The following is a 15,349-nucleotide window of genomic DNA, read 5'->3' on the forward strand; positions in this document are numbered from 1 at the left end:
ACTGTTTTACAAGTTCTAATTATTATACAAACAGTTGTCTTGGATTTCATAAGTAAATAATCATTTTACCAAAAATAACAAGGGCTTTATTTCCATTTTTCCAATATTCATAACTCTCATTTTTTTACCTTGTTACTTTGGCTAAGATTAGCAGCACAATATTCATTAGTAATAGTGATACAGATAATAGTTGTATTAGTCTGTTCTTGCATTGCTATAAAGAAACACCTGAGTCCAGATAATTTATAAAGAAAAGAGGTTTAATTGGCTTGTGGTTGTTCAGCCTGTACAGGAAGCATATTGCCCGCATTTGCTCCTGGGTGAGAGAGAGTCAGGAAGCTTACAAAGGTGAAGAGAGAGCAGGCACATCACATGGCAGGAGCGGAAGCCAGAGGTGGGGGAAGGTGCCACACTTTAAAACAATCAGATCTCATGAGAACCCACTCACTGTCACAAGGACAGCACCAACACATGAGGGATCACCCCCATGACTCAAATACCTTCCACTAGGCCCTAACTTCAACACTGGGGATTGCATTTCAACATGAGAATTGGGCAGGGACAAATAGCCAAACTATATCACCAGTCATTCTTATATTTTTCTACATGTAATAGGAGGTGCTTCCAAGCTTCTGGTAAGTAATGAAGTAAACAAAATTTAATCACTTTCTTCTCAGTGAAAAGTATATTATGCCTTGCACTATGTGCTAAGTACAAAGTTTTTCACTGAGAAAGTGATCAAATTTTATTAATAATGCAATCAAATTTTATAAATAATATGAATAAGTCAAGTCAAATAAGGACTGAGAAATGACTGCTTATGAGGCTCATAAAAAAGAAAACAAATATATTTAAATTTTGAAACAAACAAAATGGAAAGAAAAAGATCAGGAAAATACTAACAATAGCTAACAGCAATTTTTAACATTAGACTCCAAAACAAAATTTAAAAGATGGAATATTTCTTATTGCTGCCAGAAATAAAATAATTGCTATCCACTTGGTATCAGCAGCCTCACAAATCTACCATCCCAGTAGTGGCATGTGAATAAAGTAGTTCTGGTAGGAAATGCGTGGGCCCAACAGCACAGCTTCGCATTTACGAGCCTGCTGCTATGATTTGAATGTTTGTGTTCCCTCCAAAATTTATGTTGAAACTTAATCGCCAATGCAGGAGTATTAACTGGTGAGGCCTTTAGTAGATGATTATTTCATGAGGGCTTCTCCTTCATGGATAAGATTAAAGCCCTTATAAAAGAGACTTCACAATATATTCAGCCCTTTGGCCCTTCTGCCTTTCACCATGTGAGGATGTAATAATGAGTCATTACCTTGGAAGCATTGAGTAAACCCTCACCAGATACCAAACCTGACAGCACATTGATCTAGAACTTCCTAGCCTCCAGAACTGTTACAAATAAATTTCTATTGTTTGTAAATACCCAGTCTTTGGTATTTTGTTATAGCAGCACAAATGAACTCAGATAGCTGCTTTGCCTACTTATGCCACCAAATGTCCAATCTGCCAGTAGGAGAAACCTACACTGAAACTCTTATACAGCACTATTCCTTGAAGAGATCAACGGGCTAATTGGTGACAAGTTGATTACACTGAATATCTTCCATCCTGGAAGAGAGAGATATTCAATCTAAAAAAAAAAAACTAGACATATATGCTGGATTTAGATTTGTTCAACCTCCCTTCAGGGCATCAGTCAGCACCTCTTTCTATTAGGACGTGTTTGATCCACCAGCATGGGGTTTCTCAGAATAGTGGATTCACTTTACAGGAGAAAAGTGTGGAAGTGAGTCCAATAGTCTGCTGGAGGTCATTTCAGTTTTCTCTTGAAGGACTATTGAATCGAAGCACCAGCTTAGCTCAGAAGCAATGTTCTCTGAGAATGGGGTGCCATCCTCCAACATACAATACAGACATTAAATCAAAGAACTTTGTACTAGTATTGTGCCATGCACTATGTGCTATGTACGTTTGTATGTTTCCAATAGGAAGACTGAAGGGTTCCAGGAATCAGGGAGGGAAGCAAGGGTGGCCCCACTCACCATACCATCGTCCTTAATCACCCACTGAGGGACTTGAGCACATCTTTCCTATCTAACATGCTCCAGAGCACTCCCCATGGAGTTGATTGAAACTTTGTTGGGTCTGCATCACATATTAGCTTATCTGTCTATTAAATCCTATTTCCTCCCAATTCTTTCCACAGGTGTTGATCCGTAATCATTATCCTGTACTCCAAACTCCATCTCAGAATCTGCTTCCACATAACAGGACCTATAATAAATGCATCTTCATCATGTGCATTTTTAGGAATGCTGTCAGAACCATTTTCACATTTCTAACAATAAACAAACTGGTGTGCTCATTAATGAGGGAATTCTGGTGCATGGCTTCCTCAATGAGGACCTGTCTTGACAATGGGAAGTGACACAGATTCTATTAATGTTAGCTTGTTTTTATTACCTAACAAGTCACCATGCTTAATTCAGCTGTCATTCTTTCTAAAATAAGAATGCCATTACTTGACATTGCTTTTCACAGGGACTATTTGACAGCCTTACAGATCTCTAGAATAATTTCGCTTTCTTTCTTTGTAAGTTACAGGAGTTCAAAGTACAACAGTTTATCACTTGCTCTTGGTTAAAGTTTATTTCTTTGTATTGTTGGTGTGATGAGTGTTTGAGGGATTGAATGAACAGTGTGTTAAACATTCTAAGTGTAAAATGTAATTATACATAACCCTCCTCCTTCATTAACCAACATTATCCACCCACTTCCTCAAAATATAATGCGACCCAATAAGTAAATTTCTAATATGCCTATTTTGTATGTCTGTGTTTGCCTTAAAGAAAATACAAATTACTGGAAAAAAGTTCATTGATATATTTCTTAAAACATTAAAACATGCTAATATGAATTCAGTCTTCAAAGGTGAAAAAGAGGTTCCACATATATAACACATCTGAATTCCTTTTACAGAAATTATTTTAATTCATTTAGTATTTATTTTTCTTCCCTTTACACTTAAATTTTAATGTTGGGACAGTAATGATTATGAAGCAATTGTGTACTCTGGTTACATTTCTTCAAACAAAATCGAAATATGGTGAGATTTTTAACTTACTTGCTATCAATTAATATTCTACCTATATATAAATTATACATATAATACTTAGAAAATTTTGAAAAAGCATACATGAATAGCACATTATAAGGAGGTAATAAAAATTAAAAATTAATAAGCAGAAAGAAGAAATTCAGTATACAAAACAAAAATTAGACAATAGAGTCCTACCACTGCACATTTTTAAATGTGTGTCAATCAGGATTAATAACGCCAGGTGCTATAACAAACAATATCTCAGTGGATTTGTCAGAGGCCATTGAACCAGAGCGACTCCATTTTGAGTGAGGGCTAGGAAAATGAGGATGGGGCTTGCTGAGCTGCATTCCCAGAAAGTCAGGTATTCTTAGCCTCTAAATGTTTACAGTTAAGGGAACAGATTGATAATGTTTACTAAACGAACCCAGATTTGGGAGTGTCAATATCTTGATATCTTGAGAACAAAAGCATTCCTAATTTTGCTTTAAAGATGACAATATTGATTCTTGCAAAATATAGTAATTAAGAAAATAAATCCTTTATCACAAACCCTTGTAGCAGGGCACATCTGCCCATGATCTTTTTTATCCTGTACATAAACAAGCATTGTACCTAGGGTGGACATATTCCTCCTCTTACTTTTGGGAATGGCCTACTCTGTTCTATGGAATAGCTGTTCTTTTACTTTACTTTCTTAATAAACTCGCTTTTGCTTTGCACTGTGGACTCACCCTGAATTCTTTCTTGTGTGAGATCCAAGAACCCTCTCTTGGGGTCTGGATCAGGACCCCTTTCCTGTAACAGATTTGGGCAATAAACTGGGGTGTGGGTGTGTAGGTGTGGGTGTAGGGATGTGTTTTCTCATGGAAAATCTCATGTGTATTGTAAGCCAAAAATAAAATTCTAAGCCCTCCCCCATCCCTCTCAGCCAAGGGCATTCCAAAATAAACCGGTTCAGGCCATGATGGGAAGGAGGAAGGAGGGTCAGACATGCCTCATTATACCCTCCTCCCTTTGGCACTCAGGCACAGCTGACCAGCATTAACATTAAGCAATAAGACACCAAAATCCAGCCTGACTCTCTAATATAGCATCACATGACAGATAGCCGGCCCTGAAAGAAATCAAAGCATTTTACCCCAAAATATATTTCTTTGACATATTTTGAAATGGCCCTGCAAAGCTATCTCTTAGGAGGGAAAATCTACTTTTTGTAGAAAATCCCCATTCCTGTCTAGGCCTTTTCCTTGATCCAGGAGAGAATTAACTTAGAGTCTGGCACCTTTTTGGGTCTGATAAGACCTCTGAAGCTGCTACCAGGAGGCTTTATCTGCATGATAAAACCTTGGTCTCCACAACCCCTTATCTTAACCCAGACATTTCTTTCTATTGATTCCAGGTCTTTAGATAATAACTCTTTCAGCAACTGCCAATTAGAAAACCTTTGACTCCATCTGTGACCTGGAAGCCCTCCCTTCAGAGAGAGGGCTTCAAGTTGTCCTACCTTTCTGGACCGAAACAAATTCATGTTACACACATTGACTGATGTCTTAAGTCTCCCTAAAACATATAAAACCAAGCTATAGCCTGACCACCTTGGGCACATGTTTTCAGGAAGTCCTAGGGCTGTGTCACGGGCCACTGCTCACTCATATTTGACTCAGAATAAAAGGCTTCAGATATTTTACAGAGTTTGATTCTTTTTGTCAACAGCATGTTTCTGATTTGGTGACTCTCTTGGGCAGCTCTGCTTCAAGTAGTGACTTAGTGATCACAGCTCCTTTTGTTACAGGAGGTAGCTTGTTAGGCATGAATAGGGCATGAAAGGGTCTCTCCCCGACAACCTCATCGAGAATGTCAGGCAAGTATCAGGTGATGATCAGGTGATTGTTACACTGTTTCTCTAAAATAATAATTGGTCACAGCCAGCACCAGGAAAAGGGAGTCTCCCAATAAATAGAAAAACCTGAAATGTGATCAGTAGCATCCCGATAAGATCTCAGGAGTTGGGTAAGTGGGCTCAAGCATGAGAACTAAGAGGCAAAATGGCTGAGTTTAACTGATACACGACCTTCTAGGAGCATTTGACTGGTAAGAGAAGAATGCCCCAAGTAAGCATGCGTACAACTCCAGTAAACACACTGCACGTATGGTACCTCCCAAGTGCTGGCAGGCCACTGCGCATGCAGACTGCCCACCCCAAGGAAATAATCAGGGGAGAAGTGACACATGACCCTGGAAGTATGCCAACAAACCATGCACTTGATCTCTCAAGTCACCTGTTTGGCCCTCTTCTAAATGTATTTTACTTCCTTTTGTTCCTGCTCTAAATCTTTTTAATAAACTTTCACTCCTGTTTTAAAACTTGCCTCAGTCTCTCACTCTGTCTTATACCCCTCAGTTGAATTATGTCTTCTGAGGAGGCAAGAATCAAGGTTGCCGCAGACCTTTATGGATTTGCCACTGTTAAACACTGTGATGTGACCATCTGCCAGACTTTTGTCTGTGCTTCTGCTAGATCCTCTACATTCAGTCAGTTCATAAGCACAGAGAAAGCATGTTTAAGTTTGCAAGATAATTTAGAGGTCATGCTTAAAACTGGCATACATTCATTCATATTCTGTTGACCAGGCTTAGTTACATGGCCCCATGTTGGTGCAAGGTGACTGGAAAGAATAGTATTTCTCTATGACTAAAAGAAAAAGAAAGTAGTTTGTTAAACACACAGCAATTCCTCTGCTTTACAAGGCAGAATATATATAAATAACGAGCTTAATCATTCTTATTTTCTTATCAGTGGAAGCAAAGTTGTATGTGAGGAAAAGAAACATTTCTCTATTAATAAATGATTTTTTAAAATATGTATCAAGTGAGTGCTAATACAAGGAACATTAATAATAGATAATGCCACAAAGTGGTTTTCCAGAAAATATAAAGGTAACAATCCAATAAAAAAACTGGCAAAAGATTTGAATAGATGTTTCTCAAAATAAGACATACAAATGGCAAACAGGCATATGAAAAGGTGCTCAACATCACTGATCATCAGAGAAATGCAAATCAAAGCTACAATGAGATATCATTATATCATTTGGATATAAAATGGCTTATATCCAAAAGACAGGAAATAACAAATGCTGAAGAAGATGTGTAGAAAAATAAACCCTTGTGCACTATTGGTGGGAATGTAAATTAGTACAACCACTATGGGGAACAGTTTGGAAGTTCCTCAAAAAACTAAAAATTGAGCTACCATATGATCCAGCAATCCCACTGTTGGGTATACATATCCAAAAGAAAGGAAATCAGGACCTTGAAGAGATAACTGCACTCCTATGTTTGTGGCAGCACCGTTCACAACAAGATTTGGAAGCAACCTAAGTGACTATCAATAGATGAATGGATAAAGAAAATGTGGTACACATACACAGTGGAGTACTATCAAGCCAAAAAAAAAGAATGAGATCTAGTCACTTGCAACAACATGGATGGAACTGGAGATCATTATGTTAAGCAAAATAAACCAGGCACAGAAAGACAAACATCACATGTTCTCACTTATTTCTAGGATCTAAAAATCAAAACGATTAAACTCATACAGATAGGGAGTAAAAGGATGGTTACCAGGGGCTGGGAAGGGTAGTGGGGAGCAGGGGGAGGTAGGGATGTTTAATGAGTACAAAAAAAAATTAGTTAGGAGTGGCTGGCTGGAGTTCCAGGCCAGTGGGTCTTATCCTGTAAAGCACCATGCAAGTGGGGTGACTCTTGCTACTCAGCGCCCTGGATTCAGCCTCATTCCTAGGGAATTGTTTACCAGTTTTTGAAGTATCCAAGGCAACCAGGGGCTGAAGTGGACCCCCAGCACTGCACAGCCGCTTTACAAAAATGTGGCCAGACTATTTTTTTTCACCTCTGAACTTTTTATTGGCCTCCTGCTCCCCAAAGGGTACCCTGCTTCTGCTGGCTTAATGTTTCAGAACTTTGGTGTCATTGGTCTCAAACACCACTTGGCCATCCACTATCTGGCAGGTGGTGGTGTTTTGGATGGTTTGCATGGAGTTGCTGCTGTCCAGGGCATCACCAAGATTGAAGTCCTCACCATCTTCCAGCAGGCGGCGGTAGGTGGTGATCTCAGCCTCCAGCTTGACCTCGATGTTCAGCAGGGCCTCCTATTCCTGGGCTTGGAGCTGTCCCTCTGCCCGAGTCTGTGCCAGCTCTGACTCCAGGTGCAGCAGGATCCTGTTGAGCTGCTCCATCTGCTGGGCATAGTGGGCCTCCACCTCCCTCAGGCTGTTCTCCAAGCTGGCCTTCAGATTTCTCATAGAGTCCAGGTCCATCTCCAAGGACTGGACTGTATGTCTCAGCTCCATGAGCATCATCTCAGCAGCTCCAACCTCAGTGGACGGCATGGTGACCACTGTGGTCTCTCCTCAATCTGCTGAGACCAGTACTTGTCAAGCTCCTCTCGGTTCTTCCAAGCCAGCTCGTCACATTGGACCTGGATGTCTGCCATGATCCTGAGATTTGGGGGCATCTACCTCCACGGTCAACCCAGAGCTGGCAATCTGGGCTTGTAGGCCTTTTACTTCCTCTTTGTGGTTCTTCTTTATAAAGAGCAGCTCTGCCTTGAGAGCCTCGATCTCTGTCTCCAGCTGCAGCCGAGTGACATTGGTCATCAGTGACCTTGTGGAGCCCATGGATGTCACTCTCCACAGACTGGCACATGGCCAGCTCTGTCTCATACTTGACTCTAAAGTCATCAGCAGCAAGATGGGCATTGTCGATCTGCAGAATGATGCTGGCATTGTCCACAGCATTTGCGAAGATCTGAGCCCTCAGGTCCTCGATGGTCTTGACGTAATGACTCCAGTCTCTGACCTGGGGTCCCTTCTTCTCCAGGTGCTCCCGGATTTTGCTCTCCAGCTTCCTGTTCTCAGTCTCCAGGCTCCTCACTCTGTCCAGGTAGGAGGCCAGGTGGTCGTTCAGGCTTTGCATGGTATCCTTCTCGTTCTGGATGTCTCCCATTCCTGCTAGACCCCTGGCCATTCCCATGGTCAGGCCCCCGGATCCCATGCCGCCCCAGAAGCTGGTGGAGCGGGACATGGAGATCCAGGAACCAGAGCCCCCAGTGCCTGCATAGACACTGGCTGCACTGCTGACCGGCCGGGCCCTGTAGCTGGGCACCTGGACAGAGCCCAGGGACCGGTAGTTGGTGAAGGTGGAGCGAGTGGTGAAGTTCATGCCGTCCCAGGAAGAGAGCAAGAGGACAGGACTCAGGCTTTGCCAATGACCCAGACAACTTTTTTAAACAGGTCTTTGATCCCATTTCTCCTGACTGGGTCAGACCTCCGATCTAAAGTCGCCAGCCACCTCCCACAGGTGTGTTCAGGCTGGCAACAAGTTTGTACCTCCCTGAGATGGACCTCCCAAAGGAAGGGGCAGGCTGCCATCTTTGCTCATTCACAGCCTTCACTGGTGATACGTCTAGGTACTGGAAAATCTGAGCTGATTAGGGACTAGAGAAGACTCTCAGCATACCACAGAAGCCCTACTGAAAAGTAGCTAGACTGTTAAAGGAAAAAAAAAAATCACCCAAAAGTCAGTAACCTCAAAGATAGAAGGTAGATAAGCATACAAAGATGAGAAAGATTCAGCACAAGAATGCTGATAAAACATTGCAGGAGTTGACAGACAAAATAGCTGGTATGAAGAAGAATGTAGCCAACCTGACAGAGCTGAAAAATACCCTACAAGAATTTCATATTGCAATCACAAGTATTAATAGCATAATAGATCAAGCAGAAGAAAGAATCTCAGAGCTTGAAGACTGCCTGTCTGACAAGACGGGAGCAGACAAAAATAGAGAAAAAAGAATGAAAAGGAATAAACAAAACCTCCAAGAAATGTGGGCTTATGTAAACAGACCGAATCTATGACTGATAAGTTTACTTACAAGAGATGGGAAGAATGGAATCAATTTGGAAAACATACTTTAGGATATCATCCATGAGAATGTTCCCAACCTAGCTAGACAGGCCAACATTCAAATTTCATAAATGAAGGAGAAATAAGATCCTTTTCAGACAAGCAAATGCTGAGAGAACTTGTTACCTCCAAAACTGCCTTACAAGAGATCCTGAAGGAAGCAATAAATATGAAAAGTAAAGACCATTACCAGTCATTACAAAAACACACTGAAGTACACAGACCAGTGACACAATAAAGCAACTACATAAACAAGTCTGCAAAATAACTAGCTAACATCATGATGACAGGATCAAATCCACACATATCAATACTAACCTTAAATGTAAATAGGATAAATACACCAATTAAAAGACACAGAGTGACAAGCTGGATAAAGAACCAAGACTCATCAGTATGCTATCTTCGAAAGACCCATCTCACATGCAATGACCCACATGGGCTCAAAATAAAAGGATGGAGGAAAATCTACCAAGAAAATGGAAAACAGAAAAAAATCAGGGGTTGCAATTCTCCTTTCTGACAAAACAGACTTTAAACCAACAAAGATCAAACAAGATGAAGAAGGGCATTACATAATGGTAAAGGGTTCAATTCAGCAAGAAGAATGAACTATCCTAAATATATATGCACACAACACAGGAACACCCAGATTCATAAAGCAAGTTCTCAGAGACCTTCAGAGAGACTTAGACTCCCACAAAATAATAGTGGGGAACTTTAACACCCCACCAACAATATTAGACAGATCATCAAGACAGAAAATTAACAAAGATATTCAGGACCTGAACTCAGCAGTGGATCAAATGGACCTAATAGATATCTATAGAACTCTCCACCCAAAAGCAACAAAATATACATTATTCTCATCACTACATGGCACTTACTGTAAAATCAATCACATAATCCGAAGTAAAACACTCCTCAGCAAATTCAAAAGACCTGAAATCATAACAAACAGTCTCTCAGACCACAGTACAAATTTGAAATCAAGACTAAGAAGTTCATTCAAAACCATACAATTACATGAAAATTGAATAACCTGCTCTGAAATGACTTTTGGTTAAATAATAAAATTAAGGCAGAAATCAACAAGTCCTTTGAAACTAATGAAAACAAAGGTACAACACACCAGAGTCTCTGGGACAGTTACAGCAGTTTTAAGAGGGAAATTTACAGTACTAAATACCCACATCAAAAAGTTAGAAAAACCTCAAGTTAACCTAGCATCACAACTAAAAGAACTAAAGAACAAATAGTAAACAAATCCCAAAGCTAACAGAAGACAAGAAATAACCAAAATCAGAGCTGAACTGAAGGAGACTGAGACGCAAGAAATCATTCAAAGCTTCAATAAATCCAGGAGCTAGTTTTTTGAAAAATTAATAAAACAGATCACTACTAGCTAGACTAATAAAGAAGAAAAAGTAGTTTCAAATAAACACAATCATAAATGACAAGGGGGATATTACCACTGACCCCATAGAAATACAAACAACCATCAGAGAATATTATGAACACCTCTATGCACATAAACTAGAAAATCTAGAAAAAATAGATAAATTTCTGGACACATACACCCTCCTACGACTGAACCAGGAAGAAACTGAATCCCTGAACAGACTAATAACGAGTTCTGAAATTGAGGCAGTAATAAATAGCATACCAACCAAAAAAAGCCCAGGACCAGATGGATTCACAGATGAATTCTTCCAAATGTACAAAGAAGAGCTAGTACCATTCCCTTTGCAACTATTCCAAAATGTTGAGGAGGAAGGACTCCTTCCAAACTCATTCTGAGGCCAGCATCATCCTGATACCCAAACCTGGGAGAGATACAACAAAAAAAGAAAACTTCAGGCCAATATCCTTGATGAACACTGATGCAAAAATCCCCAACAAAATACTGGCAAGCCAAATCCAGCAGCATATCAAAATATATCAAAATAGCTGATCCACCACAATCAAGTAAGCTTCATCCCTGGGATGCAAGATTGGTTCAATATACACAAGTCAATACATGTGACTCATCTCACAAACAGAACTGAAGGCAAAAACCACATGATTATCTCAATAGATGCAGAAAGGCTTTTGGTAAAATTCAACATCCGTTCATGTTAAAAATTCCCTATAACTAGGTATCGAAGGAAAATACCTCAAAATAATAAGAACCATATATGACAAACCCACAGCCAACATCACACTGAATGGGCAAAAGCTAGAAGCATTCCTCTTGAAAATCAGCACAAGACAAAGGTGCCCTCTCACCACTCCTATTCCACATAGTATTGGAAGTTCTGGCCAGGACAATTGGGCAAGAGAAAGAAAGAAAGGGTATTCGAATAGGAAGAGAGGAAGTCAAACTATCCCTGTTTGCAGATGACATAATCCTGTATCTAGAAAACCCCCTTGTCTAGGCCCAAAAGCTTCTTAAGCTGATAAACAACTTCAGGAAGGTCTCAAGATATAAAATTATTGTGTAAAAATTACTAGCAACTCTATATACCAACAACAGTCAAGCCAAGAGCCAAATCAGGAATGAACTCCCATTCACAGTTGCCACAAAAAGAATAATTGGAAAAAAGCTCAATATCACTGACCACTAAACGAATGCACTGAGATACCATCTTACACCAGTCAGAATGACTATTTAATAAATGACTTTTTAATAAAAAGTCAAAAATAATAGATGCTGGCAAGGTCGTGGAGAAAAAGGAATGCTTATACACTGTTGGTGGGAGTGTAAATTAGTTCAGCCATTGTGGAAGACAGTGTGGCAATTCCTCAAAGACCTAAAGACAGAAATACCATTCAACTCAGCAATTCCATTACTTGCTATATACCTAAGGAAGATAAATCACTCTGTTATAAAGACACATGCACATGTATGTTCCTTGCACCACTATTCATAATAGCAAAGATATAGAATCAACCTTAATGTCCATCAATGATAGACTGCATAAAAAAATGTGGTACATATATACCATGAAATACTATGCAGCCATGAAAAGGAATGAGATCATGTTCTTTGCAGGGACATGGATGGAGCTGGAGGCCATTATCCTTAGCATACTAATATAGGAATAGAAAACCAAATACCACATGTTCTCACCTATAAATGGGAGCTCATGCAGGGTTTAATACCTAAGTGATGGGTATATAGGTGCAGCAAACCACCATGGCACATGTTTACCTGTGTAACAAATCTGCATGTCCTGAAGGAAAAAAATAAAAATTAAAAAAAAATAAATGGGAACTAAATGATGAGAACACATAGACACACAGAGAGAGCAACACAAACTGGGGTCCTTCAGAGGGTAAAGAGTGGGAGGAGGGAGAGAATCAGGAAAAATAATGAATGGTTACTAGACTTAATTCCTGAGTGGTGAAATAATCTGTAAAACAAACCCCCATGACACAAGTTCACCTGTATAACAAACCTGCACTTGTACCCCTAAACTTAAAGTATAAGTCAAAATTTATTTATTTATTTTTAGTCACTTAAAAGCAAAAAAAAAAAAAAAAGACTGAATAAGACCTACTATTTGATACCACAACAGGGTGATTATGGTCAATAACTTAATTATATATTTTAAAATAACTTAAAAGTGTAGTCAGATTGTTTGTAACCCAAAGGATAAATTATTGAGGAGATGAAGACCCCATTCTCCATGATGTGCTTATCTCACATTGCATGCCTGTATCAAAACATCTCAAGTATTTCATAAATATATACACCTACTATGTACCCACAAAAATTAACAAGAAAATAAAAGCGTACATTCATATTTTTATTCATTTTAGTCTTTATATAAAGCCAAAGGTATATTATTTTTAAGAAAACTTATGAAGTCATTTCTATAGCATAAGATAATGTTGTTTTCTATTAATCAAAATGTCACAGAGTTCAGGTTCCTAAGATTACTTTATGGAGATGTATACCTATGTACTTCAAATATCAATTTTCTTACCTAGAATTTTGTCAGAAATAAGATTTTCAAGTAATTTGACTTATCCTGGCAGTATTTCCTCTATATAAATTATAAGAAACACTCATTTGATTTCAATGTTATTTCATATTTTCAGGTTTTCCATTTTTTAATAGAATTTCTTCTCTGAAAGCAAGAGTTGCTAACACTTCTATAATTCTTCCTATATGGCAGATAATGTTCCAAATACTTTCTATGTACTGTTAGGTTCTGAGATTTGAACTGAGACTGTCTGGTTTAAGAATCCATGCTTCTAATCACTAACAAGGACTCTTAATAATATTCTTGATTTAAAAGAATATATGAGATTAATAAATAGTTTATTTCTACATATTACCAAATTTACAAAACCACTCAATATGACAGTTTTATTACTTAGAAAGCCAAGAATTTATTTCATCCACATTGATGAAATAGGGAAAAATGTATATAATTCCAAAGAGTAGTTAATCTAAAAGTTAGGTATGTGGCTTTCATATACTAAGAATTTTTTTTATGTTTGAAGTACAGATTCACTCAGATTGCATTATAGGTAAAACTTATTTGCAGGTGATGAAAGCAGCTATGCCAACAATCAAAACTATTCAAATTGAAAGGTAAAATTGACTAGCTGGTATTCAAAATTATTTGACTGACCAAAATATAGAAGCATTAAATGTGATCATAATTTTAATGAAATAAAAATGTAAGCACTCACTTGTTCCTGACAAAATTTTCCTCTTTAGTACTAATTTTAGGAAAGTTTTTTGTTTGTTTGTTTGTTTGTTTGTTTTTACTCTCAGAGCTCTGGAATTCTCTAGAAAAGTGCACAATATACAGAACCGAGATATTATCGTGCAGTTTTTCTAAACTCTGTATCTGACCCTGTAGAACACCTGTGTCTGCAAACACTGACATGAGTGGTCCCACTCAGGGCTGACTTCAAACTGCATTGATCTTTCAACTCACTGCAACATCTGAGAACAGAGTTGGCATGTACTGACTTAAGAAATAAGTTAAAGTATGACAAGGGGATAAAAAATACCAATTAAGTTTTCTCACCTGTAGTGTCAACCTATATAATGCTGACTTATCCTCAAGGATTCCATCACCCATTTTACTAAATTTCCTTCTCTTGCCTCACTTTAGCCTTTGATTTCTATGCCAGCCTTGAATTAGCCAACTCCCTCTACACACCTTATTCTTCTAGTTATTTGGTTCAAAATTTATTTTAAAAGGGGGCTAATTCATTGCCATGAGCTTATAAGATAGTAGTCCCCTCAACAAGAATCCCTTTCAACTGGACTCCACAGCATGATTTTTTCTAAAGCTTCTCATTCTCCACAAACTCCTCCAATTAATAGTACCTGATAGGTAAATGGTATTTTGACAAAGCCATTTTGACAAGAGAACACTTTGAAGCAGTTAAAAATAAAATTATTAAACTTTTCTTAACAATTTTTATTTTAGTTAATTTGTGAAGCAAATATCATCACTTCATCTCCTCTCTCAGATCTGGGGGAGGACATAGAAGAAGAGCCAAGGATAATGTGGGGCTTGGGGGTGTCAGTTGCCACACCTGTTTTGAATAGTTTTGAATTTTGACACAGCTGCTTTAGTCACCTGCAAATAAACCTCTGCCAGAGTCAAACAGCTGCCTCCAAATGGACATCCTGCATCTGATTAAGCTTAGTTTATTATCATTATACATCTGCACTTCTCAAAGTATTCATATCCCCAGGATATGTGGTACTGTGCCAAGGAGACACTCAGAAGCAAGGCTCAACATAACAGCTGCCAGGGATGTCTATTTTAGACATATTTGAGAAAAAAAAATAACCTTGCCTGTTACTGTTTTTATATTAAAACAAACATGGATATGGCATGAAATTAAATGAAATTTTGAATAAATTATTAAAATAAAACATGACATGTTAAAGAAAGAGACTGCAAGATGGCCGAATAGGAACAGCTCCAGTCTACAGCTCCCAGCGTGAGCGACGCAGAAGATGGGTGATTTCTGCATTTCCAACTTAGGTACTGGGTTCATCTCACTGGGGCTTGTCAGACAGTAGGTGCAGGACACTGGGTGCAGCGCACCAAGCGTGAGCCGAAGCAGGGCGAGGCATCACCTAATCCAGGAAGTGCAAGGGGTCAGAGAATTCCCTTTCATAGCCAAGCAAAGCTGTGACAGACTGCACCTGGAAAATCAGGTCACTCCCACACTAATACTGCGCTTTTCCAACGGTCTTAGCAAACAGCACACCAGGAGAT

General features: G+C 38.8%; 1 protein-coding gene and 1 pseudogene across 1 annotated transcript in view; both read right to left on the bottom strand.

The window, feature by feature from the left end:
• The window catches only part of COL5A2 (collagen type V alpha 2 chain), a 408,468-nt gene that overhangs the window by 271,592 nt on the left and 121,527 nt on the right, over positions 1–15,349 (bottom strand). The gene's annotated exons all lie outside the window — the stretch shown is intronic.
• On the bottom strand, positions 6,291–8,401 carry LOC100992587 (keratin, type I cytoskeletal 18-like; annotated as a pseudogene).

Source organism: Pan paniscus, chromosome 13 (genome assembly GCF_029289425.2).
Source record: "Pan paniscus chromosome 13, NHGRI_mPanPan1-v2.0_pri, whole genome shotgun sequence".
Classification (NCBI taxonomy): domain Eukaryota; kingdom Metazoa; phylum Chordata; class Mammalia; order Primates; family Hominidae; genus Pan; species Pan paniscus.